Raw genomic sequence first — 15,315 nt, 5'->3', positions numbered from 1 at the left:
ATTTCTGGTGAAATACCTCCACACCGAAGAGCTGATTTTTTTGGTATTTTCACCTGGCATGTCAACGGCCATATTCCTCCCACGGACAACAGGTGTCTCCCCGGGTGCCTGACTTAAACAAACCACCTCACCATCAGAATCCTCCTGGTCAATTTCCTCCCCAGCGCCAGCAACACCCATATCCTCCTCATCCTGGTGTACTTCAACACTGACATCTTCAATCTGACTATCAGGAACTGGACTGCGGGTGCTCCTTCCAGCACTTGCAGGGGGCGTGCAAATGGTGGAAGGCGCATGCTCTTCACGTCCAGTGTTGGGAAGGTCAGGCATCGCAACCGACACAATTGGACTCTCCTTGTGGATTTGGGATTTCGAAGAATGCACAGTTCTTTGCTGTGCTGCTTTTGCCAGCTTGAGTCTTTTCATTTTTCTAGCGAGAGGCTGAGTGCTTCCATCCTCATGTGAAGCTGAACCACTAGCCATGAACATAGGCCAGGGCCTCAGCCGTTCCTTGCCACTCCGTGTGGTAAATGGCATATTGGCAAGTTTACGCTTCTCCTCCGACAATTTTATTTTAGGTTTTGGAGTCCTTTTTTTACTGATATTTGGTGTTTTGGATTTGACATGCTCTGTACTATGACATTGGGCATCGGCCTTGGCAGACGACGTTGCTGGCATTTCATCGTCTCGGCCATGACTAGTGGCAGCAGCTTCAGCACGAGGTGGAAGTGGATCTTGATCTTTCCCTAATTTTGGAACCTCAACATTTTTGTTCTCCATATTTTAATAGGCACAACTAAAAGGCACCTCAGGTAAACAATGGAGATGGATGGATTGGATACTAGTATACAATTATGGACGGGCTGCCGAGTGCCGACACAGAGGTAGCCACAGCCGTGAACTACCGCACTGTACTGTGTCTGCTGCTAATATATAGACTGGTTGATAAAGAGATAGTATACTCGTAACTAGTATGTATGTATAAAGAAAGAAAAAAAAACCACGGTTAGGTGGTATATACAATTATGGACGGGCTGCCGAGTGCCGACACAGAGGTAGCCACAGCCGTGAACTACCGCACTGTACTGTGTCTGCTGCTAATATATAGACTGGTTGATAAAGAGATAGTATACTCGTAACTAGTATGTATGTATAAAGAAAGAAAAAAAAACCACGGTTAGGTGGTATATACAATTATGGACGGGCTGCCGAGTGCCGACACAGAGGTAGCCACAGCCGTGAACTACCGCACTGTACTGTGTCTGCTGCTAATATAGACTGGTTGATAAAGAGATAGTATACTCGTAACTAGTATGTATGTATAAAGAAAGAAAAAAAAACCACGGTTAGGTGGTATATACAATTATGGACGGGCTGCCGAGTGCCGACACAGAGGTAGCCACAGCCGTGAACTACCGCACTGTACTGTGTCTGCTGCTAATATATAGACTGGTTGATAAAGAGATAGTATACTCGTAACTAGTATGTATGTATAAAGAAAGAAAAAAAAACCACGGTTAGGTGGTATATACAATTATGGACGGGCTGCCGAGTGCCGACACAGAGGTAGCCACAGCCGTGAACTACCGCACTGTACTGTGTCTGCTGCTAATATATAGACTGGTTGATAAAGAGATAGTATACTCGTAACTAGTATGTATGTATAAAGAAAGAAAAAAAAACCACGGTTAGGTGGTATATACAATTATGGACGGGCTGCCGAGTGCCGACACAGAGGTAGCCACAGCCGTGAACTACCGCACTGTACTGTGTCTGCTGCTAATATATAGACTGGTTGATAAAGAGATAGTATACTCGTAACTAGTATGTATGTATAAAGAAAGAAAAAAAAACCACGGTTAGGTGGTATATACAATTATGGACGGGCTGCCGAGTGCCGACACAGAGGTAGCCACAGCCGTGAACTACCGCACTGTACTGTGTCTGCTGCTAATATAGACTGGTTGATAAAGAGATAGTATACTCGTAACTAGTATGTATGTATAAAGAAAGAAAAAAAAACCACGGTTAGGTGGTATATACAATTATGGACGGGCTGCCGAGTGCCGACACAGAGGTAGCCACAGCCGTGAACTACCGCACTGTACTGTGTCTGCTGCTAATATATAGACTGGTTGATAAAGAGATAGTATACTCGTAACTAGTATGTATGTATAAAGAAAGAAAAAAAAAACACGGTTAGGTGGTATATACAATTATGGACGGGCTGCCGAGTGCCGACACAGAGGTAGCCACAGCCGTGAACTACCGCACTGTACTGTGTCTGCTGCTAATATATAGACTGGTTGATAAAGAGATAGTATACTCGTAACTAGTATGTATGTATAAAGAAAGAAAAAAAAACCACGGTTAGGTGGTATATACAATTATGGACGGGCTGCCGAGTGCCGACACAGAGGTAGCCACAGCCGTGAACTACCGCACTGTACTGTGTCTGCTGCTAATATATAGACTGGTTGATAAAGAGATAGTATACTCGTAACTAGTATGTATGTATAAAGAAAGAAAAAAAAACCACGGTTAGGTGGTATATACAATTATGGACGGGCTGCCGAGTGCCGACACAGAGGTAGCCACAGCCGTGAACTACCGCACTGTACTGTGTCTGCTGCTAATATATAGACTGGTTGATAAAGAGATAGTATACTCGTAACTAGTATGTATGTATAAAGAAAGAAAAAAAAACCACGGTTAGGTGGTATATACAATTATGGACGGGCTGCCGAGTGCCGACACAGAGGTAGCCACAGCCGTGAACTACCGCACTGTACTGTGTCTGCTGCTAATATAGACTGGTTGATAAAGAGATAGTATACTACTAATATTATATATACTGGTGGTCAGGTCACTGGTCACTAGTCACACTGGCAGTGGCACTCCTGCAGCAAAAGTGTGCACTGTTTAATTTTAATATAATATTATGTACTCCTGGCTCCTGCTATAACCTATAACTGGCACTGCAGTAGTGCTCCCCAGTCTCCCCCACAATTATAAGCTGTGTGAGCTGAGCAGTCAGACAGATATATAATATATATAGATGATGCAGCACACTGGCCTGAGCCTGAGCAGTGCACACAGATATGGTATGTGACTGACTGAGTCACTGTGTGTATCGCTTTTTTCAGGCAGAGAACGGATATATTAAATAAACTGCACTGTGTGTCTGGTGGTCACTCACTATATAATATATTATGTACTCCTGGCTCCTGCTATAACCTATAACTGGCACTGCAGTAGTGCTCCCCAGTCTCCCCCACAATTATAAGCTGTGTGAGCTGAGCAGTCAGACAGATATATATAATATTATTTATATATAGATAATAGATGATGCAGCACACTGGCCTGAGCCTGAGCAGTGCACACAGATATGGTATGTGACTGAGTCACTGTGTGCTGTGTATCGCTTTTTTCAGGCAGAGAACGGATTATAAATAAAACTGGTGGTCACTGGTCACTATCAGCAAAACTCTGCACTGTACTGAGTACTCCTAATGCTCCCCAAAATTAGTAAATCAAGTGTCTCTCTAATCTATTCTAAACGGAGAGGACGCCAGCCACGTCCTCTCCCTATCAATCTCAATGCACGTGTGAAAATGGCGGCGACGCGCGGCTCCTTATATAGAATCCGAGTCTCGCGATAGAATCCGAGCCTCGCGAGAATCCGACAGCGTCATGATGACGTTCGGGCGCGCTCGGGTTAACCGAGCAAGGCGGGAAGATCCGAGTCGCTCGGACCCGTGAATAAAAACATGAAGTTCTGGCGGGTTCGGATTCAGAGAAACCGAACCCGCTCATCTCTATTTGTATCACCGGTTTCCAGAATACGCACACAGCTGAAAACCTCTTACGGCAACTGAGGAAGATCATCGCGGAATGGCTTACCCCAATTGGACTCTCCTGTGGATTTGTGGCATCGGACAACGCCAGCAATATTGTGTGTGCATTAAATCTGGGCAAATTCCAGCACGTCCCATGTTTTGCACATACCTTGAATTTAGTGGTGCAGAATTTTTTAAAAAACGACAGGGGCGTGCAAGAGATGCTGTCGGTGGCCAGAAGAATTGCGGGACACTTTCGGCGTACAGGCACCACGTACAGAAAACTGGAGCACCACCAAAAACTACTGAACCTGCCCTGCCATCATCTGAAGCAAGAAGTGGTAACGAGGTGGAATTCAACCCTCTATATGCTTCAGAGGTTGGAGGAGCAGCAAAAGGCCATTCAAGCCTATACAATTGAGCACGATATAGGAGGTGGAATGCACCTGTCTCAAGCGCAGTGGAGAATGATTTCAACGTTGTGCAAGGTTCTGATGCCCTTTGAACTTGCCACACGTGAAGTCCGTTCAGACACTGCCAGCCTGAGTCAGGTCATTCCCCTCATCAGGCTTTTGCAGAAGAAGCTGGAGACATTGAAGGAGGAGCTAACACGGAGCGATTCCGCTAGGCATGTGGGACTTGTGGATGGAGCCCTTAATTCGCTTAACAAGGATTCACGGGTGGTCAATCTGTTGAAATCAGAGCACTACATTTTGGCCACCGTGCTCGATCCTAGATTTAAAGCCTACCTTGGATCTCTCTTTCCGGCAGACACAAGTCTGCTGGGGTTGAAAGACCTGCTGGTGAGAAAATTGTCAAGTCAAGCGGAACGCGACCTGTCAACAACATCTCCTCCTTCACATTCTCCCGCAACTGGGGGTGCGAGGAAAAGGCTCAGAATTCCGAGCCCACCCGCTGGCGGTGATGCAGGGCAGTCTGGAGCAACTGCTGATGCTGACATCTGGTCCGGACTGAAGGACCTGACAACGATTACGGACATGTCGTCTACTGTCACTGCATATGATTCTCTCACCATTGAAAGAATGGTGGAGGATTATATGAGTGACCGCATCCAAGTAGGCACGTCACACAGTCCGTACTTATACTGGCAGGAAAAAGAGGCAATTTGGAGGCCCTTGCACAAACTGGCTTTATTCTACCTAAGTTGCCCTCCCACAAGTGTGTACTCCGAAAGAGTGTTTAGTGCCGCCGCTCACCTTGTCAGCAATCGGCGTACGAGGTTACATCCAGAAAATGTGGAGAAGATGATGTTCATTAAAATGAATTATAATCAATTCCTCCGTGGAGACATTCACCAGCAGCAATTGCCTCCACAAAGTACACAGGGTGCTGAGATGGTGGATTCCAGTGGGGACGAATTGATAATCTGTGAGGAGGGGGATGTACACGGTGATATATCGGAGGATGATGATGAGGTGGACATCTTGCCTCTGTAGAGCCAGTTTGTGCAAGGAGAGATTAATTGCTTCTTTTTTGGGGGGGGGTCCAAACCAACCCGTCATATCAGTCACAGTCGTGTGGCAGACCCTGTCACTGAAATGATGGGTTGGTTAAAGTGTGCATGTCCTGTTTATACAACATAAGGGTGGGTGGGAGGGCCCAAGGACAATTTTATCTTGCACCTCTTTTTTCTTTTCTTTTTCTTTGCGTCATGTGCTGTTTGGGGAGGGTTTTTTGGAAGGGCCATCCTGCGTGACACTGCAGTGCCACTCCTAGATGGGCCCGGTGTTTGTGTCGGCCACTAGAGTCGCTTATCTTACTCACACAGTCAGCTACCTCATTGCGCCTCTTTTTTTCTTTGCGTCATGTGCTGTTTGGGGAGGGTTTTTTGGAAGGGACATCCTGCGAGACACTGCAGTGCCACTCCTAGATGGGCCCGGTGTTTGTGTCGGCCACTAGGGTCGCTTATCTTACTCACACAGTCAGCTACCTCATTGCGCCTCTTTTTTTCTTTGCGTCATGTGCTGTTTGGGGAGGGTTTTTTGGAAGGGACATCCTGCGTGACACTGCAGTGCCACTCCTAGATGGGCCCGGTGTTTGTGTCGGCCACTAGGGTCGCTTATCTTACTCACACAGTCAGCTACCTCATTGCGCCTCTTTTTTTCTTTGCGTCATGTGCTGTTTGGGGAGGGTTTTTTGGAAGGGACATCCTGCGTGACACTGCAGTGCCACTCCTAGATGGGCCCGGTGTTTGTGTCGGCCACTAGGGTCGCTTATCTTACTCACACAGTCAGCTACCTCATTGCGCCTCTTTTTTTCTTTGCGTCATGTGCTGTTTGGGGAGGGTTTTTTGGAAGGGACATCCTGCGTGACACTGCAGTGCCACTCCTAGATGGGCCCGGTGTTTGTGTCGGCCACTAGGGTCGCTTATCTTACTCACACAGTCAGCTACCTCATTGCGCCTCTTTTTTTCTTTGCGTCATGTGCTGTTTGGGGAGGGTTTTTTGGAAGGGACATCCTGCGTGACACTGCAGTGCCACTCCTAGATGGGCCCGGTGTTTGTGTCGGCCACTAGGGTCGCTTATCTTACTCACACAGCGACCTCGGTGCAAATTTTAGGACTAAAAATAATATTGTGAGGTGTGAGGTATTCAGAATAGACTGAAAATGAGTGTAAATTATGGTTTTTGAGGTTAATAATACTTTGGGATCAAAATGACCCCCAAATTCTATGATTTAAGCTGTTTTTTAGGGTTTTTTGAAAAAAAACACCCGAATCCAAAACACACCCGAATCCGACAAAAAAAGTTCGGTGAGGTTTTGCCAAAACGCGGTCGAACCCAAAACACGGCCGCGGAACCGAACCCAAAACCAAAACACAAAACCCGAAAAATTTCAGGCGCTCATCTCTAGTATATATGTGTGAATTGTGTGTGTGAGGTATGTCTGCGTACGCGCACTTTATGGACGCTAGTACTGGGGGGGGCATTACGTATAATGACGCTACTACTGGGGGAGGCCATTACATGCAAGGACGCTACTACTACTGGGAGGGTGCATTACGTATAAGGACGCTACTACAGGGGGGGCATTACGCGTAACAACGCTACTACTGCTGGGGGGGGGCATTACTTATAAGGACGCTACTAGTACTACGGGGGAATTGCATATAAGGAGGCTTCTACTGGGGGTGCATTATGTATAAGGACGCTACTACTACTGTGGGGCATTACGTATATGGACGATACTACTATTATGGGGAATTACGTATAAGGACGCTTTTACTACTGGGGGTGCACTACGTATAAGGACGCTACTACTGCTGGGGGGAGCATTACGTATAAGAACGCTACTACTACTTGGGGGCATTATATATAAGGACGCTACTATTACTCGGGGAGCATTACGTATAACAATGCTACCACTACTAGAGGGGCATTACGTATAAGGATGCTACTACTGGGGGTGCATTATGCATAAGGACGCTACTACTACAGGGGGGGGGGCATTACATGTAAAGATGCTACTACTGGGGGGGCCATTACGTATAAGGACGCTACTAGTACTGTGGGGGGGGGCATTACGTATAAGGACGCTACTACTACTAGGGGGGAATTACGTACAAGGACGCTTCTACTACTGGGGGTGCACTACGTATAAGGACGCTTCTACTACTGGGGGGGGCATTACGTATATAAGGACGCGTCTACTACTGGGGGTGCACTACGTATAAGGACGCTTCTACTACTGGGGGGGGGGCATTACGTATATAAGGACGCGTCTACTACTGGGGGTGCACTACGTATAAGGATGCTACTACTACTCTGGGTGCATTATGTATAAGGATGCTACTACTACTGGGGGGGCATTACGTATAAGGATGCTACTACTACTGGGGGGGCACTACGTATAAGGATGCTACTACTACTGGGGGGCATTATGTATAAGGATGCTACTACTACTGTGAGTGCATTATGTATAAGGATGCTACTACTACTGGGGTGCATTACATATAAGGACGCTACTACTACGGGTGGGGCATTACGTATAAGATTAATAAGATTGTGCTACATTGTGGCGTAATTTTAAATGGGGGTACTATTGTGTGGCCATGCCCCTTACTTGTGAGACCACACCCCTTTTCCCGGCGCACGCCAACGGAATATGGGAGGGCGCAATTTTATAGTTTGCAGGGGGGCGCCGAACACCCTAGCACCGGCCCTGCCCAGCACCGAATGAAAACACTATTTCCATTGAGCTGGGAATTTTGATGACTGTAATGAATGATTTAAAAGCAAAGTTATTGGTATGCAGACAAATAAAGCTGACAGTAAAAATTGTATACAATGAAATATATAAAGCAAGCAGAGGAATAGTAATTCTATAGCCATTAATGTGGCAGATTGGTATGTAGGAGGATTTATCATTTTGCCAATCAATATGTCAATATTAAAGTAGTAGGGCTCTATTTCCAATAGGAATAAAGCCCCTTTCTTCTGCAAGAGAGAAAGGTTCTTTATAAAAAGCGCTGTTGTGCTTTGTGCTGTGTGGAGGAGTGGGCCCATAGCTAACAATGGGATCCAGGTACTCATGCGATTTAAAGAATAAATAATAGCTACACAATGCAAAATGGTTCCACTTACTGCACAAAGTCCACTTCAGGGGCGGGACATTGCGGTCACAGCTGTTTGTGCTCAGTTGCCTTGCAGCGAGAGCACTGGCTGGGTACAATAGACCTGATTCAGAGGTGGTTGCAGATTAGATTGAGTCACTGATATTTTGTGGTCTGCACATGCATCTAAGTCACAATCTGCATGTGTCGTGATACTCTTGCGTCGCTGGCTACAGTGTGTTGTTAGTTGCAGTTTGATTGACAGACTGCAGGTGTGTGGGGGTGGTGACGGAGTGTTTTTCAAAACACAGGTCACTATGGTGGCTGTTGCAGCTAGGAACTGCATCTTCGTATGCAGTGCTTCTGGCCCTGGCTTCTCAGTTGCAATGTTCTGAGCATCCATAGGGTAGCTCAGATTTTCGATTGTGTTACTGATTTTCCCGGTGTGCGAACTGTATCTTTAGATGCAAGTGGCAGATGTGAGAAGCATATCTTCTCATTTCCTTTCCACTGCGGCCGAAGACACAGCACAGACCTAGTTTGCATCCATCTCTGAATCAGCCCCAATGTGAGGATAGGTAGAAGAGATGGGAGAAGCAGAGTGGAGATGGGATAGAGGGGGAGGCGACCAGAGAGGAGATGGGACAGAGGTAGAGGTAATAGTAATAATCATTTTATTTATGTAGCGCTCTTTCTACAACAGGACTCAAGGTGCTTGTTGTTAGTGTCCTCTCTGCCAACAGTACCTGGATCCCAAGTTCCCGACAGTGTTGAAGATCTGTTGTAATGATGTGTTGCAACACTACTGGATGCAGACTGGAAAAGCCACCAAGAGAGAGGAGATGATACTAAGGGGGAGGCAACCAGAGAGGAGATGGGATGGAGGAGGAGGTTACCAGAGAGTATATGCCTGGGATGAGGGAGAATGACAGAAAGGTATCTCCGATCGTTATCTAGTATGTAGTGCAAGGTAGGGACAGCCATCGGTGGGTTATCTATCGATGGTCACCATTGCTGGCTAGCATTGATGGCATATAATCATCTGCTAAAGAGCCATCGATAACTTCACCCACCGATGGTCCTCCCTTATTTACTATGGAGTGGGCTGACGGCCAAACAGTTACTGGCGGTGGAAATAGTGGGTGTTGGGAGTGGAGCTATGCTCCATGTCCTGACACAATGTAGAGGGGAAAAACAAAACAATCTGGTTGGTCTTTACCAATGATGGAGGGGACCATCTGGTTCTTCCCCATCGATGACTAAAGTATTCAGCATCGGCCATAGACTATCAGTGATTTTAATCATCGATGGCCATCCCAAAAGCAAGGTGACTAGCTTCAGCAGAAAGGGTCAGCCATCAGAAGCACCGCAAGTGAGATCAAGTAGGATATTTCACATGTAGACAACTCCCTTTTCATTTCAGCAATCCTAGTTACTGCCCTGGCTGGGAGTACATACTAAATCCCGGAGGTCAGGACCGACAGTGGCATTCCGACACTGAAGATCCCAACATCGGAGGGGGATAGTATTTCTATGCCCCCTGTCCCTAACCCTCGGGGAGTGGCGGCTATGACTAACTCTCCAGGGGTGTCGACTATGACTAACCCTCGGGGGGGGGGGTGTCTGGGCTAACCCCCCCACCCCACCCACCCCGAACCCTAACACTGAACCCTGATTCTCTGATTGGAAGGGGCAAGTACATTTGCGTGCGGCTTCGGTGCATGTGAGGTGGTGCTTCTTATACAATGCCCACAGTTGTAGCGCTCATTATGCAATGTCCACTGTACTGGTAGTGCCCCTTATATAGACCCCATAGTAGTGGTGCCCCTTATGCAATACCTGTATTGCCCCCAGTAGTAATGTTGCCTGTAGTAATGCCCCCAGTCATTTAGCGCCCTAGTAGTTATGCCCCCAGTGGTAATGCCCCTGCAGTTATGACCCCAGTAGTTTACCCTCCCCCCCTTTAGTTTAGCCTCCCAGTGGTAATGCCCCTAGTAGTCTGCCTGCTTGTAGTTTAGTCACCAGTAGTAATGCCCCCCTGTAGTTTGCCCCATTGTAGTTTAGCCCCTGTAGTTATTTCCCCCTTGTAGTTTAGCACCCAGTAGTAATGCCCCCAGTAGTTTGGCCCCTGTAGTTATCCCCCAGTAGTGTGTCCCCTGTAGTATTGCCCCCTGTAGTTTAGACCCCAAGTAGTAATGCCCCTGTAGTTACGCCGCCAGTAGTAATGCCGCTGTAGTTACGCCGCCAGTAGTAATGCCCTCCTGTAGTTTGCCCCCAGTAGTTAGCCCCTTTGTAGTTGGCCTCCAGTAATAATGTCCCCCAGTAGTGTGCCCCCAGTAGATGCCCCCCAGTAATAATGTCCCCCAGTAGTAATGCCTCCTAGGAGTTTGCCCCCAATAGATGACCCCCCAGTAGTAATGCCCCCAGTAGATGCCCCCCAGTAATAATGCCCCCAGTTGTAATACACCCAGTAGATGCCACCAGTAATAATGTCCCCCAGTAGTTTGCCCCCAGTAGCTGCCCCCCAGTAAAAATGTCCCCCAGTAACTGCCCCCAGTAGTAATGCCCCCAATAGATGACCCCCCAGTAGTAATGCCCCCAGTAGATGCCCTCCAGTAATAATGCCCCCAGTAGTTTTCCCCCAGTAGTAATGCCCCCCCAGTAGTAATGCCCCTTGTTGATGCCACCCAGTAGTAATGCCCCCAGTAGATGCTCCCCCAGTAATAATGCCCCCAGTAGTGATGCCCCCCCACCCAGTAGTAATGTCCCTTGTTGATGCCCCCCAGTAGTAATGTCCCCCCTGTAGTTTGCCCACAGTAGATGCCCCCGCTGCACTGAGGAAGAGAAAACACAACATACTTACCGAGCCCCGTTCCCGCTTCCAGACCGCTGCAGTACTCCTCCTCTTGGCGTCCGCTCCTCAGCACTATGAGAGAGACGTCATGACTGACGTCTCTCCCATAGCGCACGCCGCACAGTGACAGCGCCGGAGGCAGGAGCTAAGTACTGAGCTCCTGCCTCTGGCTTTAGGTGAGGAGAGACGGGCGCCCGCTGGTAACACAATCTCAGCGGGCAATTGTCATCTCCCTGTGCGGCGCCGGGGGACGGAGGCCAGGGGGGGCACGGGCCCGAGTGCCCCCTCCCCTGGATCCGCCACTGCTGGATGTTGGAGTAGCAAGCTGTTGATGATGCTGTAGTTCTTCATTTGCAGGTGACATATACAACTCCTCCACAAAATTCAGTAACACCTCAATGTCTTACCTGCAGGTGAAGCTTCTTCTTCTCCATAGGGTGTGTATGAAAGAAGTGATGGAAATATGTGGTCCAGTAAAGAGAAACATTTATGTCTGTATACTGGTGTATATCTGTGTTACCTGAACATCTTGGGCTTTTGTTTGTGCTAGCTGAGAGAAAATATGAGGCAATTATAAGAACATTATTTGCTTCTATTATTATTTTATTGAATCTCTCCTGCTAATTATCCATTGTCCACCTGAGCTGGATGGTGGGTGGTGGCTGCTGGCTTTTTGAGTATCTAAGATATATTTGATATTAGCATTTGCCTGCGGCTTCGCTCGGGTGGATGTCTGTTATTGCTCAGAGGAAGCCCCTAATTTTACAAAGACAGTAGTGCCATCTAATATTGTGATGTATATGTCATATTGTACACATTGATCACAAAATTTCTTTGTAAACAATATTTCATTCAGGGGTTAACACAAAAAGATGCTTGGGATTACTAACGCATGAATAAGCCACTTAAAGCTGCCCATGGGAGAAGCAGCTGGTCCTGAGATCTAGCTGTAGCCTTGAGCGTTTGTCCCTGCGACTTGTTGAATGTCATTGTGAAGCAGACGCTTACAGGAGGCTGCAGGCACTTAAATTGAAAAGGAAAATTTTGGTGATAAGGGGTATAAGTGGCATAAACTGTCTCACCTGCGCCACTTCCCATTATAATTTCTGTATCAATTAGGTTCCTCTGCAGAGCTTTAAGTCGGGTTGCTTTCAGCTAATCGCCTTAGTCTAGCGTGCTTAGCTAATGTGGAAATCTTGAAATCTTGGACAAATTCGATCTCTTTTGAGATGGCATTATTGTACGACTATAATAAACAGTACACCAATAACCAATAATCCACAGTTTTCTATTGTTTTATGTAAACCACAAAATCCAGTTCAAGGGGTATCCAATCTCACAGCCCAGTCTATATTCACTTTAGGCAAACAGATATTATCTTGGAGATCCCAAATCCATTGCTACTTAACCTACAGTAGTGAATATTAAATTAGAGAGCTTGGAAAGATAGATAGATAGATAGATAGATAGATAGATAGATAGATAGATAGATAGATAGATAGATAGATAGATAATACAAAACCTGTCCAAAGAAAAAAGATTAGTTAATGTTTTCAGCTCTTTTAAGAGTTAATTGCTATCCATTTGTGAGGAGCAGGTTCTGATATGTGCTGTTAAATGTTGTACTGTTAGCATAAACAAAGTCAGGTACTCGATACTCCCTATCTTTCCCTATCTCTATGTACCTGTAGCACTGTCTGTGAGTTCCCTGTATGAGCGGTCCTCCATATGCAGCACTGCCGGCTTGTTCCCTCTGAGTGTGATCCTTCGTTCGCCCGTTGGCGGCTTGCAGTAATCACAGTTCTCCTCTCCGCTGTTAACAGTTTCAAAGTCTGTTGTTACCAACGCATTTCAGGCATGAAGCCCTTTATCAAGGATAACATTTAAATAGTCTGATCTCGTTTTTATTAGGAAGAAACTTTGATCAAATTGAAATAAAACGGAAATTGAGTTCCATAAAAAAGGTGGTTGCCTTGTGTTCCTGTTTGGGAATAGCCTCCATTTTTTAAATTAAAAAAATAGGTAATGCGTATTCTAATATTTTACTAACGAATTAAAGTGTGTTTTCTTTTTTAAGGAATATAAAACAATGAAAAATAACATATAGTATAAGTGTTATAAAAATGCATTAAGTTCTATATCAATATTTAATCCATTCATAAAATAAATCCATTTGGTCTCATTTCTTTTTAATTCCAGAGATATGTTACCTCCTCTTCAATTTTTTTTTTTTGTATCCCCAAGAATTTTAGGCTAGAAGGATCTTTATTATGATGTTCTAAATAGTGTTTTGTATATATAAGCAGCAAATAAGGGCGGCACTGGGAGACTTGTCAATGCGGTAAAAAAAGAACAAGTGCTTTTATTGCAGTGTCAACGTTTCGGGGTCAATTCCCCTTCGTCAGGATACATAACAGTACAATTTACAGTGTTTAAATACCTGTGCTAGAATAGGTCCATACCTCAAACCGCTGCCCGGTTTCCGGTCCTGACGTCACTCCGCCCACAGGAAATGACGCGGCTCCGGTCCGTCTAGCCGGCGCTCTGGGGATAGGTAACCATGGTGATGATAAATAAACAATCCACCAGCTAATGTATGCGCTTGATAAAGCTAAATATTTATCTTACTTAAAACCCTTTAAGAGGTCTAAGAACACAGTACGCTATTTACGTATGGTATACCGTAAGGGTATGCACGTTGCGTAACAATCGCTTAGCCGTAGTCGAGACGCTCGAGCGTCACGTTCGCTTACGGCCAAGGGATCACAGGCAGGCACGCTATAGGCTGCCGACTAGATAAAGCCAAATGTTTATCCTATTTAACACACTATACAGAGGTTAAGAAACACTGTACGCAACCGGCGCACGAGGTACCGTAAGGGTACGCTCTTAGCGTAGCGGACGCTGTATCGGGAGCGAGCCGCTCGAGCGACACAAACGCTCGCGAGAATACGCTGTTGGTATCGGGCACACTATAGGTGAGCGACTACCGTAATGCTACGCTATCAGCGTAGCGGACGCTCGAGACCACGAGGAGATCACGAGCGGCGCAGACGCTCACAAGATAACAATCAGTAGACCTTGAATGTAACACACAGAAATGATATTCTTATACTGTAAACCCTTTTGTAGTGATAAGGTGAAAATGCAACACAGTGTAAGCTGGTTTACACTAAAGCTGTTTGAGCGATAGAGACGCTCCTATTACCCACTGCAATAAACACACAATACCGGTCTAAGGGTCTAACGCCTTTTAAGGAAATGAATGAACGTTCAAAAAGAATAATACAATACAAGTCATACACTACCAATATAACATAGACTACCTAACCAGATAACTACACAGGAAATACAATATCGGTACAATAACTATATAAGAGAAACGAGAGAGAAAGAGAAGAGAGAGAGAGAGAGAGAGAGAGATATGGCTCAGAATAACAAGAAAGACAATATGATTGCGGAGAAAACTTACGCACAAAGGGGAACGATCGCATGCGCCTCTGGACATCCAGCTCCCGATTATCAGCAATGAGAACCGTTGAAGAGTGAGAGCTGGATGTGATCGGCTTGTCTATTTATGCCCCACACACAATCAGTGGTGCAAGTAGAAAAAATGTCTTACGGGTACTGTGTGCGCGCGCCTAAGGCGCGCGCGCAAAAAAATAGGTGTGGCCAAATGCCACATGGGGCGTGGCCAATGAAAATGGGGGCGTGATACACATATGGGGGAGGGGCAGATACACGTATGACCCCAATAGTGCCAGATACACGTTGCCCCACAGTGCCAGATATACATTGCCCCACAGTGCCAGATACACATTGACTAACAGTGCCAGATACACATTGCCCCACAGTGCCAGATACAAAAATGCCCCCAGAGTGCCAGATATACATTGCCTCACAGTGTCAGATACACGTTGCCCCACAGTGCCAGATATACATTGCCCCACAGTGCCAGATACACATTGCCCCACAGTGCCAGATACACAAATGCCCCCACTGTGTCAGAAATACATTGCCCCCCGTGCCAGATACAGAAATGCCCCTAC

Source organism: Pseudophryne corroboree, chromosome 4 (assembly GCF_028390025.1).
Source record: "Pseudophryne corroboree isolate aPseCor3 chromosome 4, aPseCor3.hap2, whole genome shotgun sequence".
Lineage (NCBI taxonomy): Eukaryota > Metazoa > Chordata > Amphibia > Anura > Myobatrachidae > Pseudophryne > Pseudophryne corroboree.
The sequence above is the reverse complement of the archived record's forward strand: the minus strand, read 5'-3'. Positions refer to the sequence as shown.